The sequence below is a fragment of the Cyanistes caeruleus genome, chromosome 25 (genome assembly GCF_971803275.1).
Source record: "Cyanistes caeruleus chromosome 25, bCyaCae1.hap1.1, whole genome shotgun sequence".
Classification (NCBI taxonomy): domain Eukaryota; kingdom Metazoa; phylum Chordata; class Aves; order Passeriformes; family Paridae; genus Cyanistes; species Cyanistes caeruleus.
In genome coordinates, this window is record NC_141725.1 from 444744 (window position 1) to 461592 (window position 16849).

Consider the following 16849-nt stretch of genomic DNA (forward strand, 5'->3'; position numbering starts at 1 on the left):
CGGTACCCAAATGGACCTGTGTAAGCTGGAAGGAAAAATTTGGTGCTCCATCCCGGGGATAGGTACTGGAAAAAGGCAACCCCATAACACAGGGGAAAAAGAGGTCCAAGCGACCCATCTACGAAATAAGAGAGATATAGGAGGGGTTTCCCCAATCTCGGTCTGCGGGCAGTGTAATAAAACTGTCTGGATTAGAGGAAAGAAACAGTCGACGTTCATTGCGTACCACAGAGTCAACCCCTTGTGTTACAATAAAGCAAACTTAAAATATTGTGCCATGGGGGGGAAATTGTACTGGGAAGGGAAGAACCTGAAACATGAAACGAAAGTGTCATTCAGTAATGAACCGATAGTTTTGGATTTACTGAAAAATGACGATGATAGAGTGTGTCTGCAGTTTGATCAGGTGATCTGTTTCGCAAAAGACGAGGATGGTTCAGACCCTGAAAATAAAATAAAACAATTAACTCTTGAACTAAAAAGGCAGGAAATGGAAAATAAGAAAAAAAGACTCGAACAAGAGAGGTTAAACTCTCTCAGTGAGCAATACGAACAACTAGAAAAACAATACGATAATTGGAAGCTACCTAGCCCTAATCAGAATCTATTCATAGATCTGATGCAGGAAATAGCTACCGAATTGGGATTGACTAATTGTTGGATATGTGGTGGCCTGAAATCAGCCGAAAGATGGCCATGGAAGGGAGAAGGATTGACCCCAGAACAATTACTTAAGTGGACAGGATTAAAATTATCCAAAACAACGCGGCGACCAGAGGGGTGGGTGATTGATAAAAGAATCATTGGAACTTTTTGTGTCAGTCGGGAAGGAAGGGAATTCACCGAGCTAGTTGGTTACACCCCGTGTGTAAAAACTCTCTCGGTAAATTCAGATAAAAAGACAAAAATTTGGCAGCCGGAATCACCCGAGGGCTATTAGAGCCAATCTCGGGAAAATAATTGCGAATGGATAGATCTAATTGGTTTATGTTGGAACAAACAGGACGGGGCGAATCCCTTCCATGCCTTTCTCGGCCTGAGGGAATATTGGGAGGACCCGGCAAAACTTAACAGAGATTGGAAGGCACCGGATGGGATTTACTGGATATGCGGAAAGAAAGCATACAGTGAATTGCCCAGAAATTGGAAAGGGTCATGCACACTCAGAATAATTCGGCCTTTCTTCTTTACACTACCTAAAGATGAAAGCAGGTCTTTAGGTGCTCCCCTCTTTGAAACCCTAGCCCGACAAAAGAGGGAATTGAAACGGGAACTACCAATAGCCGGAGGTAACCACCAGTGGAAGGGGGAGGAATGGCCCGCCGAAAGAATCATACAATATTATGGACCGGCAACATGGGCAAATGATGGCAGTTGGGGATACAGGACCCCAATCTACCTCCTCAATCGGCTCATTAGGTTACAGGCTGTGGTAGAAGTTGTTTCAAACCACACTTCAGAAGCCCTGGAACTCCTAGCAAAACAACATTCTCAGATGAGAGCCTTTGTCTACCAAAACAGACTCGCTCTCGACTATTTGCTAGCTGAGGAGGGAGGAGTGTGTGGCAGATATAACGAGTCAGAGTGTTGCATGGAGATAGATGACTTCGGAGAAACTATAAAGGGTCTAGCTGCTGAAATAAAGAAAGTAGCCCATGTACCCGTCCAGAAGTGGAATTCGATTTTACAAGCCTCTTGGTGAGATCAAATTTTTGGGCAAGGGGGATGGTGGAAAAAGCTAGTATTCTTTATAGGATGTTCTATTGCCGGAGTCATCTTCCTACCCTGCCTAATTCCTTGTCTGATCAGACTGATACATTCTGTCGTTCAAGGAATGCAGATTGCCTCTCTCCCAATAGACCCAGAAAAGGCACAGGGAAACACTACCCTTCTTTCAAAAATCATGAAGTTAGAAGAAGAAAAAGAGAATAGAAATGCGGTTAAGGCATTGAGGGAATTTGAAAATAAACATATGTTGTCCACAGAAAATATAGAAGAGTTAGACCAAGAGGAAAACGACATTATTTAACCTGATATTCCTCTGAAAAAGTATGAAAACACGAATTTTTAATGTGTTCAAATTATTAGGTGGGGGACTGTAATAAAGAATTGAGTAAATAAAAATTCGGAATAAGAAGTTTAAATAAAGTATGTATAATTATAACTAAATGAAAGTATGGAATAAGGAATTCTCCTCCCGGTCGAGGTAGAATTCCTTTTCCAAAAATCACGAATTGCAAAAGAACCCCCCCAGATAACAGGTTTCAGCAGACTCATCAACTCGGAGGAAAAGACAGGACACAGGCCATCATAGAAACAAAAGAAACAGCCTAAAAGTCTACCTCCAGAGAAAGGCAACGCCCGGCCGATTTCGGCTGAAGACCATCAAGCAAGACAAAAGGGACGAGCCTCAGGAAAATGGTCGTTGCCAGAATCGAACACCACACCCGCCAAACCCATACTACAGAAACTCAATCAAGAAAGACAAAGAAGAGACTACTCCTCCGAGATATCCATCGGTGCTAGCCCGGATCTCTCAATCCTGCTGTGATGAAATATGTTAAAATACATACAGACTCACTTTGCATTTGAGGAGACTCTGCCCGGATACTTACTGACTCAATGTTCTAGGCCAGGAAATCCATTCACCAGACAATCAGGGACATTTGGTGAATGGAAACTGGTTAGAATTCTAGCCTGGGGACATAAAATCCCTATAAAAACCCAGGCCAGAGAACCCTCAGACGTGGATTTGGGAACACCTATACCTTGCGTATAGACCCTGTCCACCCAGCGCTGCGCTGTCCATTTATTGTGGTTTTTTTTCCTCGCTGTTTGTTGCTTTATTAATTTATAATAAATTAATCTTTGTTAATCTTTAATCTGCCGTTGCATTTATAACAGATTGGTCTCCTTCTTCCCTCTTCATTGGTGGCCTCACACCCCCTGTCCTGCCAGGATGTGTGGCAGTGCCAGGCACCACCATGGAGCTGCTGATCCACCTCAGCCACTGACCCGGGATCTCAGCTCATTCCTACTGTTCCAGCTGAGTGTTCTTCAGAGCCCTGCAGGAGCACCAGGACTGCCCGCTGGAGGGGGTTTGTGAAGCAAAGCCTCTCTTCCATCCTTTCCCGTCCCAGCCAAGAAAGCTGCCACAGGGTCCCTGGTTCTGTTTTGTTGTTAACGCTGTAGTTATTGTTGTTTGTGTGCCTCATTATACACACTAGTAAAGAACTGTTATTCCTATCCCCAGATCTCTGCCTGAGAGCCCCCTGAGTTCAAAATTATAATAATTCCGAGGGAGGGGGTCTACATTTTCATTCCAGGGGAGGCCCCTGCCCTCCCTAGCAGACACCTGTCTTCCAAAACAAAGACAGATGGGGAGTTTCTCCATCCTCCTTACCTTTGCAGGGCCAGCAGTGGTCTTGGTTCCCCATGCTCTTTTTGTGGGGCCTTTTATGTCTGTCCCCCTCCGCTATGGGGGGGGCGGGAGTTGTGTCTGTGCCCCTCCAACTTAGGGGGACAGGGGATATTTGCTGCCCCCTTTCTGCTGCTGGGAAGCCTGTGTGGGCTTTTTGTCCCACTCTGATTTGGGGGGTGCCAGTGTTTTCACCATCCTGGCAGCCTCCGGCTGCTCTTTGCACTTTGCCAGGCCAGGGGTGTTCTCTGTCCCCTTGCAATTTGTGGGGCTGGCACAGGCACAATTCCCCTCCTCTTTGGGGGGGCTTGTAGTCTCCCCTTCCCCTTCTGACTTCGGGGCCACTGTGGACTCCATCCATCTCTTATTTTGGGGGGGCTGGGTATTTACCTCCCTTCAGTTCGGGGGGCCCAGGGATTGTCTCCTTCCTCCTCCAGTTTTGAGGGGCCTGGGAGTAGTCTCTGCCTTCCACAGATTTGGGGGGACTGGTGCAGGCTCCACCTCCCTCTGATTTTGAAGGACAATCTGGAAGAAAGGAATCAAAAGCTTGACCAAGGCTGAAGGGAACTGAAGTGCTCTGATAACCCCTTTGGCCAAGAGGTTCCCTTAGCTGAAGTTGCTAACAAGGACCAGACTTGCCAGCCCACAGTGGGTTTCGGGTTGTTTTATTTCCTGGGCCCTCAGTCCTGCATGGGACACGAGAACTGGGTGCTGCAGAGGCTGCGGCAAGGCATCAGAAATGCCTGCCCAGCACCCAAAGGTGGTAGAAGATCTGCTCCAGCACTGGCCAATCCATGGGGTGCTTGGACAAACACCAGCGGATCAGATGTTGGCATTCTGGGGAGAGAAGGCAGAAAGCAGCGCTCACTTGCAGAAGGCTCCTGCCCAGCTGCTCCCAGTGCCTGCAGAAGCCGGGCCACGCTGCATGTGCTTGGAGCTGCCAAGCAGGACAAGCATCCCCTCCTTCAGCCAAGCGTGCCACACCCAGCCTGTCACAGGCCACCTGCTGCAGCTGGCCCTTGAGGGCACATGGACGTCCCGTGCAGCTGCGGGAGGGCCAGGCTGGGCTGCACAGTGCCACCTGCCAAAGCCTGCCTTCTTCAGGCTGCATACCAACCTGGAAAGACCTCCTGTGGGAAGAAGAGCTGCCCCAGCACGATGTCACGCTCCTTCTTGAAGGGCAAGAAACACCATCTCAAACAGCAGCACGCCCAGGGACCAGATGGTCGCCTCATCGCCATGGTAGCAGCGCAGGCCGATCCACTCGGGCGGGCAGTAAGTGAGCGTTCCATGGGGTGATGGGCAGCGCTTCTCAGGCGCAGGCTGCTGCTTTCCAGAGCCTGGCATCAGCCTCCTGCCAGAGGCAGGGGCTGCAGCCATGGCCACAACTTCCCCCCAAGGCCTGCCTGCCTCACCCTGACAATGGGCCAAGTCCAAGAAACCATTCTGCAAGGCTGACAAGGCCAGCGGAGCAGCCCAAGGCCTTGCGGGCCTGCCAAGCCGAGGAGCCGAGGCCCAGCTTTTGCAGCCTCTTTCTGTCAGCAGGGCTGGCAGCCGGCTCCTGGGGCACAGCACCTGCCCTGTGCCACAGGGCAGCCGACAGATGGCTGAATGCCTCACTCTGCGGCCCAGGAGGGAATGGGGCTGTGCAGTGCCTGGCACTGGGAGCAGGGCCCATGCTCTGGGCTCACCTGCAAACTGTGTGCAGGCCCGCTCCTGGAGGAAGGTGCCACAACTGAAGTCGATGAGCTCCAGTTTGCCAGTCTCCAGGTTCACAAGGAGGTTCTCTGGCTTGATGTCCCGGTGCAGGATGCCGCAGGCGGTGCAGTGCCATACGGCCTCCAGCACCTGCCAGAAAAGCCAACGTGCCGCCTCCTCGCTCAGAAACTCTTGCTCCAGCAGGACGTGCAAGAGATCCTGGATGCTCCATCACCAGCACGAAGCTGTCAGGCAGCTCGAACCAGTCAAGGAGCTGGATGATTCTGCAGCAGCCAAAGCCCACCTTCTCCATCAGCACCATCTCCATGGGAACACGGGTGCCGTCAGGCTGTGAGGACGAAACAATGTCTCCATCACAGGGCCTGAAGCTGCCCTGTGCCTGCAATGCCCCTGCCCGGGATGCCCCAGTGCCACCTTGGGCAGCCTCCCTGCTGCTTGGCATCCCTCCCGCCTGGGGACTGATTGGGAGGTGGCCCCTGCCTGGACCCACCACTGCTGTTTGGCATCCCCGGGCCCGCCGTGCTGGGCCTCACACGCTGAGTCCACGTCCGCTGCTCCCAGCCATGCCCTGCCCTCAATCCCGGCCTTATCCCTGTTTGCCACGGCCCGCTCTGTCCCGCAGTCCCTGCTCACTCACCAGCTCATCCCACTGCAGGACCATGTCCCAAGCCACGTGCTTGATGGCCACCTGCAAACCGTGGAGAGAGGGGGGCTTGAGACTTGCCCCGTGCTGCCCCCAGCCCTCCTGCCACGCCCGGCCATCCCAGCCCGTTACTGGGCTCCCATCCGAGAGGTGGGTCCCCGAGAAAACGGTGCCGAAGCCACCGCTCCCTAGCTGTGGGCCCAGCTGGTACAGCTCCCGCAGCTCCTTCTTGTGCCCTGTGGCCAAGACCGAGCCATCAGCCTTGTGCCCAGGAACCCCCTGAGTGCCTGCCAGTGCAGCGGCCCCAGCCAGCGCTGGCCACCTTGCTCTCACCTGCTTCCTGCTGTGTGCCGGGCAGCAGCCACTGGCTTGCAGCCATCGGGCTGGTGAGCAGCAGAGCTGGGCCAGGGCAGGGCGCAGAGCTGGCTGCAGGAGCCCGAGTGGAGCCAGGCAGAGTGGCACTGTCACTGTCCCTGGCGTCCTGGGCTGGACTCTGCTCTTGTGGACGGCCGGGGCTACAGCCCGAGGCTTCGCACAGGGGGGTCCCAGGAGCAGCTGCAAAGCAAAGAGGGGTTGTTTGTAGCCCTGGCATCAGGGTCTTTAGAAAACAGCCAGCAACTAGGCTGCTCTCAGAAGCCCTGGCCTAGCCTGGGAATGTCCCTCAAGAGCCCCATGGGAGCCTCAGACATCTTCTCAGGTCTCACCTGCTGGTACAGAGGCCTTGCTGGTAGTCGGTGGCTGCATGGGATCAGCTTCCTGGAGATGGAGGAAACTCCCTGGTCAGGAATTGTCTCCTCCACCAGGCACGGGCTGGTGCCAGCTGGCACGTCCAGCACCGTCACCTGGGAGCTGTGGTCCGGCAGCTCCTGGCTCCAGGATACTAGCTGCTCCTCCACCTGCTCCTGAGATGCCTTCCCTGGATCAGGCTGGGCTCCCACTTGGACCTGTGGGTTTTCCCAGGCATGCCAGTGGTCAGGGTTGCGCCTGTGTTTTTGAGGTCCAAGGGTCCAAGGGAGCTGGGAGACCTGTCCCTGGGCTCTGCACCTTCTGCAGGCTGACAGGTCTGACTGAGCCTCTCTGAGGGATGGAGGCTGTCAGAGATAGCAGAGGCTCCTGGCACCATGGACGTTCTCTGACAGCATGAGCTTCTTGAATGGATGGAGGGTCTTCTCTGCTGTGCCATCCTTGCAAGGGTTGAGGCTCTCCCATGGATGGTGAATCTTGCTGGGAGCAGCCTCCTGAAGGGATGGTGGCTTCTGGAGAAGCTGGGTGATCCACAGCAGGGCAGGTGGCCTGTAGAAGTAAGGCCCGGCGCTCGGAAGATAACAGAAAGATAGTAAACCACCCCCCCCTCGTTGGTATGGTAATGCCTTCTGCAATTAGCCAATAGCACCTAGCTGTGATGAAAGCAGATGGGAGTAACACAGTGACCCTAAGTTATAAAATGTCAAATTCTTCAGCAATAAACGCCATTGTCTCCATCTATCACATTGGTGTCTGTGGGTAATGGACCGAGTGGCCTGGGGAGACCATCGTGCTGTTCCTTGAACCAGGGTGTTTGCCTTGTTAAAAGACAACATTTGGTGCCGGAAACCCGGGAAGAAGTGAGATTCAAACCTAGAAAGTGAGGATTATCTGGAAAATGGGAGCAGCGGTCAGGACCAGCTGGACCAGTCCTGGCAAGGGAGATGTCCCTACGAAGATGGAATCATTGATAAAGGTTGTATCTGAATTACATAAACAGTGGGGAATACATTGCAAATCTAAGGATTTTACGCTTGCTATCGCAAGGCTTTTGCATATTGGGGTTATAGAGCAACCAGTGGAGATTCTCCACCCTGAGGTGTGGGAGAAATGTACCAGAGCTCTCGCTAATGAAACTATAGATGTGGGTAGTATGAAACATTTTAAGTCATGGGGTAAGGTCTTCAAAGCTTTGAAAAAAGCTAGACAAAAGCAAGAGACCTGGACGGCGGCAAAAAACTGTCTGTTGGCCACCCCGAAACTGGGAGTTAGTGCTACTACACAGACTTCAGAGCCCCCAGACAAGAGCAGCTGAGCTGAGCCGAAGGGGACACAAGAGGGCAATACGTCCCCTCAATCCCCGAACCCTGATCTGCTCTCAAACAAACAGCAGAAAGCAGGAGATTTTTGGAGAAAGTTAACAGAAGAAGCCAGAGGTGTTGCAGAGAAAGCCAGGGGGGAAGCATCCCCCCAGGGGCTTAAAAATGGCGCTGAGCAAAAAGACATACAGCGAGAAAGAAATATCTTTAGTGAAAACAAAGAACAAATGCTGGCATTGAAAGATGAACATAGTCGGGGGTTGGGAGAGATAAGGAATGTGAAGAAGAAGGATGCGGGGGAGGTGTAAAGAGGGAGAGGGAAAAGAATGTGAGTGAGAGTGAAAAGAGAGGAGGGTGGAGCAGAGGGAGGAATGGAGCGTGGAGTGAAGGGTGAAGTGAAAGGTGGGGTGAAGGGCGGAGCGAAAGGTGGGGTGAAAGGTGGAGTGGAGGGTGGACTGAAGGGCGGGGAGAGCCAGGAGGGAGGGAACAGCCTGCCCACAGGGGTGGTAGGCGGGGTCGGAGCCCAACAAAAAGACACAGGAAACAGGAAGTAGTTAGCCAGTCGAGTTCTGACTCGGATCGAGATACGAGAGAAGACGAATGGTCGGAGGCCGAGTCCTCAGAAGAGGAAACATTAAAGATAAATAAGAATACCCCCCTCCACATTAAAAAAGAACTGAGAGAGGATACCCCTCTCACAGACAGGGGTCAGATAAGAGCAGCATATGCCACCTGGGTCCCTCCAGACGCGCTAGCATTCCCAGTCTGGGTGTCTGAGTGGGGACAGAGAGTTTACTCACCAATAAATCCTAAAGAAGTTAAAACGATTGTTAAAGCAATTTCAGGAAAGGGCTTATTTCTGCCATGGTCACCTCCCTTATCGATGGTCTTTTTGGAGGTGACGACCTGCTCCCTTTTGATATAAAGCACACTTGCAGATTGTTTTTCGATGGGGCAGGGATGATTGTTTTTAAACAAGATTGGGAAGACAACTGTGCCAGATACCTAGCCCAAATAACTGGGGCAGACCATCCACTACATGGCTCCAGCCTGCCAGGGTTAATGGGCACAGACCCAGCCATGGTTACATCTCAGGCACAAGCTCAGGGTGTGCGGGCCCACGAAGTTATGACAACCACTCGTGCGGCCAGAGAAGCTATTCGCTCGGCCTCTAGAGTTGTTGCTAAGCCATCACCATGGTCTACCATAAAGCAAAACGAAAGTGAGAGCTTTACACAATTTGTAGACCGCCTTCAGGCAGCTGTTGCCTCCTCAACCCTGCCCCCAGAGGCAAAAGACCCAGTCATGGCAGACTGCTTGCGTCAACAATGCAATTCGACAACCAAGGAAATCCTCCGATCATTACCGGCAGGGTCAAATATCGCAGACATGATTAAGCATGTCACGAGGGAGGAACAGGTAGCTCCGATTCAAACTGCAGTCTGCACAGCAATTGCTAAAGCGATGGCGTGTTTCAAATGCGGCCAAGCAGGTCATGTTGCTGCAAATTGCCCCAAAGAGGGGGGGGCCCTAGCAGCACCCACCTCGCAGCAGAACCGATTTAAAGGGCCATGCTGGGCTTGTGGGAAAAAGGGGCACCTTGCCAGAGAATGCAGATCCAAGGCTCAGGGAAACAGGAAGGGGGAGAGGACAGCAGGGCTGCACACATTCCTCTCCCACTTGTGTTGCAAGGCGGCCCAGTTATGCCAATCCTGCAAGGACAGAGATGCTCCCAAATCCATTACCCCCCCGAGAGGCAACCACTTTCATGACTCAGCCGGTTACTCAGCCAACCCTGCCTTACCTGCCTCAGGGGCAGCAGGGATCACACTAGGGGGACATGACCCCAGGGTGGCCCTGGCAGTAAGGTGTGACAACCCACCGGTGGTATGGGGGATCTGCTCCCTTTATGACACCTCAGGTGATCAAAGTATCCCCTCTGGATCTATCAGTGTTCCTTTTCTAATTGATACTGGGGCAGATGTCACAGTCGTTCCAGAGACAAATTGGCCTCTGCTCTGGAAACTAGAGGATGCCCCCATGGTAGGCGGGGTTGGAGGGCTGTCACGGGCTCAGAGAAGCGCACAGCTAATAGCCATTACACTCCACACAGAAAAAGGGCCAGAGAAAACTATTGCCCTCTTCCCATATGTCATGACAGGAATCCCAGCCCTGCTAGGGAGGGATGCCCTAGCCTTGCTAAAAGCCAGGGTGACAAATTTACCCTAAGGGCCACTGCCGCGTACCCGCTGCCACCAATCAGGCTTTCTTGGAAATCATCCGACCCGGTGTGGGTCAAGCAGTGGCCCCTGTCCAAGCCTTGATTAGATGCCCTTCTTGAGTTAGTTAACTGTGAATTACAACAAGGTCACATAGAGCCATCTACTAGCCTGTGGAATATCCCAGTTTTCGTAATCCCTAAACGATCCAGAGAAAGGTTTCACTTCCTCCACGATTTACGTGAAGTAAATAAGAAAACTCAACCCATGGGTATTGAGAGACTGCCAGCTATTCACCAGTCTTCACAGAAGTAATTGTGAATGCCGTTTATTTCTATCTTTAGCACACCTTTTATAGGGTTCTACAGGGTCCGCAGGCAGAGTAAGCTACTATTGGCTAACACACATAGTAGACATTTTTTCTCCTACACACAAGGATATTGTTTTGCTTTACTCTCTCTTCTGCATGAAGGTTTCAAGGATTTTAGCCCTTAATATCACGACTTATTTCAAAGGCTGGTTTGTGCATACAGGCCTTTACTAATATATAAAATATAGCAACACAGCAGCATGAACGTGGCACCTCCCTGACACTGAGATTCATGTCACAACTTTTCATCAAAAGCAGCAAAGAAATGATTCCCACTGGGTCCCACACAGCTCCCTGGCAACTTTGTGCTGCTGCAGCTCCAGCACCAGCCCTGGTGCACAGCAATTTCAGGAAGAGACACACAGAAGGAATCAGCCATTCCCAGAGAATAAACATCTGTTTGCATGGCCCAAATCCCCACAACACTGCAGACTGTGGTGACCCAGACTCTGTATTTGCACTGCAGCCTCTGTGTCTCACTTTTCCTCTCACTAAAGTCCCCCCAGTTTCCCTCATGCTCACATTCCCAAGATAATTCAAAGCAGCATTAGGAGCAGGGATAGATGATGGGAGCTGTCCCAAGGCTCAGCCAAATTTCTCAGGCCTGACAATTCCAGACAAGGACAGAGGAAAATCCTGCATGAAAGAGGTGTGAAATCAAAGCATCAATCAAATTTTGGTAGAATGAGAGAAGCTGAAGAGGTTTTCAATGTTTGCAACAAGATTAGCAGCTCCAGGCACAGGAGGGATGTGACATTTTCCCCATTGTGATGCAAATTGCATCTCAAATCCTTCTCCCCAGCTCTGGGACTTGTTCAGCCACCAACATGGTGCTGAATTTTTAAAGCAAAGTGGAGGCTGGTCAGAGGGGTGGCTTGCAAATCAAAATCACAGAGGACAGCTTGGAAGCAGCAGCCAGAGCAAAGAGAGGCAGAGCCTGGCCCTGGGGTGCAGCACAGCCACACAACACATGCCTGAAACTCTGAGAAATGAAAGAATTTGCCACAGGAGATACAGAAGGTACTTGATGCAATCCTGCCTCATTCACAATGCATCAGCATGCAGGAGAACACAAGGATGAAGATTACAGCACCTTCTGCTGCTGCTTCCATCTCCTGAGTCAAATCTCACCTAAATCTCTCACTATTGGGCATTCCCAAAGCCTCAGATTCACTCAGTCCTTGCAGGATTTCAGTGCTGAGGAGATGAAAGGAGATAAAGGCACTTGCAGAGACCAGAGATGCATTTTCTGCCTGAGGTGCATTTCACTGCTCAGCTTAGTTCTTCTAAAACTATTCAAATCAGCCCCTTGGACAGCACCAAGCCAGCAGCAGAACATCAGCGCCTGAAAATGCTTGGAAATGCCATTCTTTGATATTTCTGTCCAGCTCTCCCATTTCATGGTGCCATTGCAGGGGTTTATCCCATCATTCAGCACTTGCAGCAAGTCTTGGCAACCAGCTTCAAATGGTTTTTTAGTGCTGAGCAAATAAGAGGCAATTTTACTTTGTCTGCAGTGAATGAAATTTCACCTAAATCAGATGAACTCTGTGTTCTGTCATTGGCCAGGCACTAACTACTGCCAGAGCTCCCCAAGCATGCATGTCAAACTGCCTTAATATTGGAAAGTTAAATTTATTTGGTTTTATGTACAAGATTATTCTGTCTCCAAATCATTCGGATCCATAGAATTGCATTTCCAAGGACTAAACTCAGAACAGCCACAAAGAGCACAAGAAGCAGGAAAAGAAAGAAAAACAGAGCTTTCTAAGGAGATGGAAATTGAATGCTGAGTTTTTCCCATTACAGGAAGTTTCATAAATTATCACCTGCCAGCTCCTTGCCTTCACTTGTGTGGCCACCACTGAATACACTCCCAGATAAGAAAATGTTTGGCCTACTGAAAACTGGGGCTAGAAGTAGAAAAAGGCTCAGATATCTGACTTAAAAGACAACATCATGAAAAAAGCTGCCTTAAAATATAAAGATATGATGGGCAGCAGGAATGGCTGAAGCCAGCAGAGAGAAGTCCATGAACTATTCATGCTACAAAGATTTCTGACAAAACCCCCAATAAGCCAAAAACAATGTTTTGTCTGGCACAGCTGATAGGAGCCCTGTGCATTTAATTTGGTCATTGGCAGCACATGGAGATTGGCTTTAAGCTCCTTTGGTCCACTACAATTTTATTTTATTTCATTTCATTTCATTTCATTTCATTTCATTTCATTTCATTTCATTTCATTTTTTCCACCCAGAAAATGTAATTGCTTCTACTCTTTGGGAAGAAATTACTGCTTTGAATGGTTCAAGGCAAAGAGTTTCTTCCCATACCCACTTGTATCCAGTCACCAAGAGAAATATTTTCAAAAAAGATCTCTTAAAAACTTTGGAGTTACTTTCAACATAAATAACTTGGTGATTTTGCTCCAAATGAGAAGGGAATTGAATTTGGCTCCCTCAGCTTAAAAAGAAGTGTTTTTTCCCAGTTCTTCACAAAGAGGAACAAAACACTTCGTTGCAGCAAACTGAAGGGAAGAAGAAGTTTCTTTCCCCCTGAGCTGTACAACAGGAGAAAATTTTCTTGCCAAGAGGTGACAAAACCCAGCCAATTTCCAGTTATTTTAGTTTAAAGGAAAAGCTCCAAGGATCATAGCTGTGAGAGACACAGAGTGGGAGGAGCAGGGGATCTGCTGGGGGGTTTTAGGCTGGGGCATAGATTAAAGAAGTGTTCAAGTGAAACCCGTCAGAGCTCAAGACTTCATCCCGCAGAGGAGAAATTGGATTTGACCCAAATGCCTTTCAAATCCAAAAAACATTGAGGCATTTCCCCAAGCTTTGCTGAGCCATCAGGTAAAACCCAAAGCACCCTGTGCAACCAGAGCAGCAGCTCCCTGGCATGGGGACAGGGATGCTCCTTGGGAAGCCGCCTGCAGCACCCATGGGATTCGCAAGATCTTTTTCTAAAGACCCCACCATCCAAAAAACTCTACATTCAAAGCCTTTCATTTGGGGTTTCACTTCTCCATCTGTCTCTTGTCACTAGACAGCTACTTCACTTCAACACCCTTCTAGATGGGTACAAATTTTCTCCTAATCTCCAGTTTAAACAGGAAGTAACTTCCATTCATCCTTCTGCAAGTACTGGCAGCTTGTACCTGCTCTGCTCTTCCTCTCCTGCTGTGCATTTGTGCACATAAAGTGCCAAGAGTGTTTCCTTGTTTAAATGATGTCATTTTTCCTTATTCTTTCCTTCCCATATAGTTGCACAGATTTGGTGCTGGCTCAACGCTCAGAACATTGACAGCACAAAGTCTAGTTTTCACTAGACTAGAAGCAACTTCTCCAACCTTGGGACCTGTTGCAGGCTGCAACCTCGGGATCTCGTCCAGGGAAGCCACAGGGTTCTGGGGACCAGCATGGAACACCAGCAACATGGGCCTTTGTTCATGAAACCATTTATTCAGCATGGGAACAAACTCAGGTCCAGAACAAAGAGCCCCGAACAGAGGCTGAGCAGGGGTTTTAAGGGACAGAACTCTTGAGGGTCTCCACCCTTGAGGGTGGAGTTCAGGGTCAGGGACCAGTAGAAGAACACCAAGGGAGAACCCCCCAGGGACTCAAACCCAATCAGAACACCTGGGCCACCCTTCTCAGGGGGTTTGGGGTGGGACAGTGTAACTTTTTGTCTCCCCTGAGGCACCTCATAACATCTGCTCCTTTTTTTTTTTTTCCCTTCAAAGTTTAATTAGGAGCTTAAAAATGTTTCCAAAACTTACACCATATAATCTCACCTCCTCCACAGAGCACCCGCTTTGCTTTGTGGGACACCAAAAACTCATTAACAAAACACATTAAGCAAACAAACAAACAAAAAAAAACCACAATTAAAAACAAACACTTAAATTAAACAGTGCTGGTACTTAATACAAACGTAACGGTTTTTTAGTTCAGTCTCTTCCGGTTCTGGAGTTTCTTTCAGGAAAGGTGCAGCTCTTAGATCTCCTCTCACAAGGGGCAGAGTTCTTCGATCTCCAGCTTCGGCTCTGATCTCATAGGTGTGGGCATCACCACTTCAGATGTTCTCGGTGAAATGCTGGCTTTCAGAGCTCGGTTCCAGTTTCAATTTCCCCGGAGGGGGTGTTGCCCACCATGGAAAAGGCACAGCCCCCAGGGGTGGAGCAGCCAAAGAAAGGGCTGGGAGCAAAGCAGGAGTTACTGGGGGAAGGGAAGGTTCGGGGCCGGAAAAGAAGGAGCAAGGCAGGAAACAAGGGATCCCAGACCGCGTGGTCAGTGCCATCTTGGGAAGGGGGGGAGGTTCCGGCACAGACTTTTCCGGACAGGGAACGGGAATATGGAAAGACAGGGGGTGAAGGAGGACACGGAATGGCGGGCAGACGGCAGCAGACCCGCATCACTCTAGATATTCTCCATCCCTTGCCTGCCTTCAGGAAAACAGGGGATGGGATGGCAGAAAGACACAGGGGTGACGGGGAGTCGGCAGCAACCCCGAGCCATCTTGGAATTTTTCAGCCTTTGTCCTGCCCTTAGGAACATAGGAAAGGGGAAGATACAGGGAGGTATACACCAAAAAAAAAATGAGGGCCTTCACAGAAGCAAAAAAAACAGTCCATAGGAAGGGCCATACCGTCCATAATCATCCATAATCGTCCATAATGTTAATATCGTCCATAAAGGTCCTTCCCATATATATAAAAAAAACCAAAATTGTCTATTATACGACTCGTTGGGTGATGTTAGATGTTTGTCCCAGTGTCTGGTCTCTCAGCTCCCCCACCTCCATAAGCCATTTTCACCCATGCCCCTGTTATAAATGCAACGGCAGATTAAAGATTAACAAAGATAAATTTATTATAAATTAATAAAGCAACAAACAGCGAGGAAAAAAAACCACAATAAATGGACAGCGCAGCGCTGGGTGGACAGGGTCTATACGCAAGGTATAGGTGTTCCCAAATCCACGTCTGAGGGTTCTCTGGCCTGGGTTTTTATAGGGATTTTATGTCCCCAGGCTAGAATTCCAACCAGTTTCCATTCACCAAGTGTCCCTGATTGTCGGGTGAATGGATTTCCTGGCCTAGAACATTGAATCAGTAAGTGTCCGGGCAGAGTCTCCTCAAATGCAAAGTGAGTCTGTATGTATTTTAACATATTTCATCACAGCAGAATCGAGGGATCCGGGCTAGCGCCGATGGATATCTCGGAGGAGTAGTCTCTTCTTTGTCTTTCTTGATTGAGTTTCTGTAGTATGGGTTTGGCGGGTGTGGTGTTCGATTCCGGCAACGACCATTTTCCTGGGGCTCGTCCCTTTTGTCTTGCTTGATGGTCTCTGGCCGAAATCGGCTGGGCGTTGCCTTTATCTGGAGGTAGACTTTCAGGCTAGTTCTTTTGTTTCTATGATGGCCTGTGTCCTGTCCTTTCCTCCGAGTTGATGAGTCTGCTGAAGCTTGTTATCTGGGGGGGGGTTCTTTTGCAATCCGTGACTTTGGAAAAGGAATTCTACCTCGACCTGGAGGAGAATTCCTTATTCCATATTTTCATTAGTTATAATTACACATACTTTATTTAAACCTCTTATTCCGAATTTTTATTTACCCAATTCTTTATTACACCCCTGTGGCACTCCCAACTTGGCCCTCTTACCAGGTATTCTCGAGTCCTCCTTTCTAAGGCAGGAGTCTCGCCGGCTCTCAAGCCATCAGCCGGGGATTTACAGAGTGTCCATGGAGCTGCTCCTGCTGTTTTGGTGCTTCAGTGGAGGCCATGCATTCTCCACCATTTGTAGCAGGCTGCAACCTCAGGATCTCGTCCAGGGAAGCCACAGGGTTTTGGGGACCAGCATGGAACACCAGCAACATGGGCCTTTGTTCATGAAACCATTTATTCAGCATGGGAACAAACTCAGGTCCAGAACAAAGAGCCCCGAACAGAGGCTGAGCAGGGGTTTTAAGGGACAGAACTCTTGAGGGTCTTCACCCTTGAGGGTGGAGTTCAGGGTCAGGGACCATTAGAAACACAGCATAGCAGAAACCCCCCAGGGACTCAAACCCAATCAGAACACCTGGGCCGCCCTTCTCAGGGGGTTTGGGGTGGGACAGTGTAACTCTTAGCCTCCCCTGAGGCATGTCACAATATATATCAAATTTTTAGTTGCCTTTTTTATAATAATAGAGTAAGTTTGAGTCGTGTTTTCATCTGATATAGATTAAGTGTTAATAGAATTAATCAGTTAAATTTCACTATGTTTAAGTTTGAGTGTTTTTAACTTAAGTTATAACTTTGATTTTTTTTTTATTGATAAGTTTTGTTACTTCCTTTTTCATAATTAACATTTTTAACAAGTTTAAATATTGTTTGAATTTAAATTGCTTCATGTTTTACTGAAGACACTTGTTT

The 16849-nt window shown here is 49.4% G+C and overlaps 1 long non-coding RNA gene across 1 annotated transcript in view; it reads right to left on the reverse strand.

The window, feature by feature from the left end:
- Nucleotides 1-15791, reverse strand: part of LOC147649308 (uncharacterized) — a 32431-nt gene extending 16640 nt beyond the window's left edge. Inside the window, exons 1-5 of the long non-coding RNA XR_015279147.1 lie at nucleotides 6485-15791; nucleotides 6114-6335; nucleotides 5775-5825; nucleotides 4536-5465; nucleotides 3809-3943 (exon numbers count right to left, since the gene is read on the reverse strand). This is a non-coding gene — a long non-coding RNA (uncharacterized LOC147649308). The remainder of the gene's footprint in view (nucleotides 1-3808; nucleotides 3944-4535; nucleotides 5466-5774; nucleotides 5826-6113; nucleotides 6336-6484) is intronic.
- Nucleotides 15792-16849: the final 1058 nt, after the last annotated feature.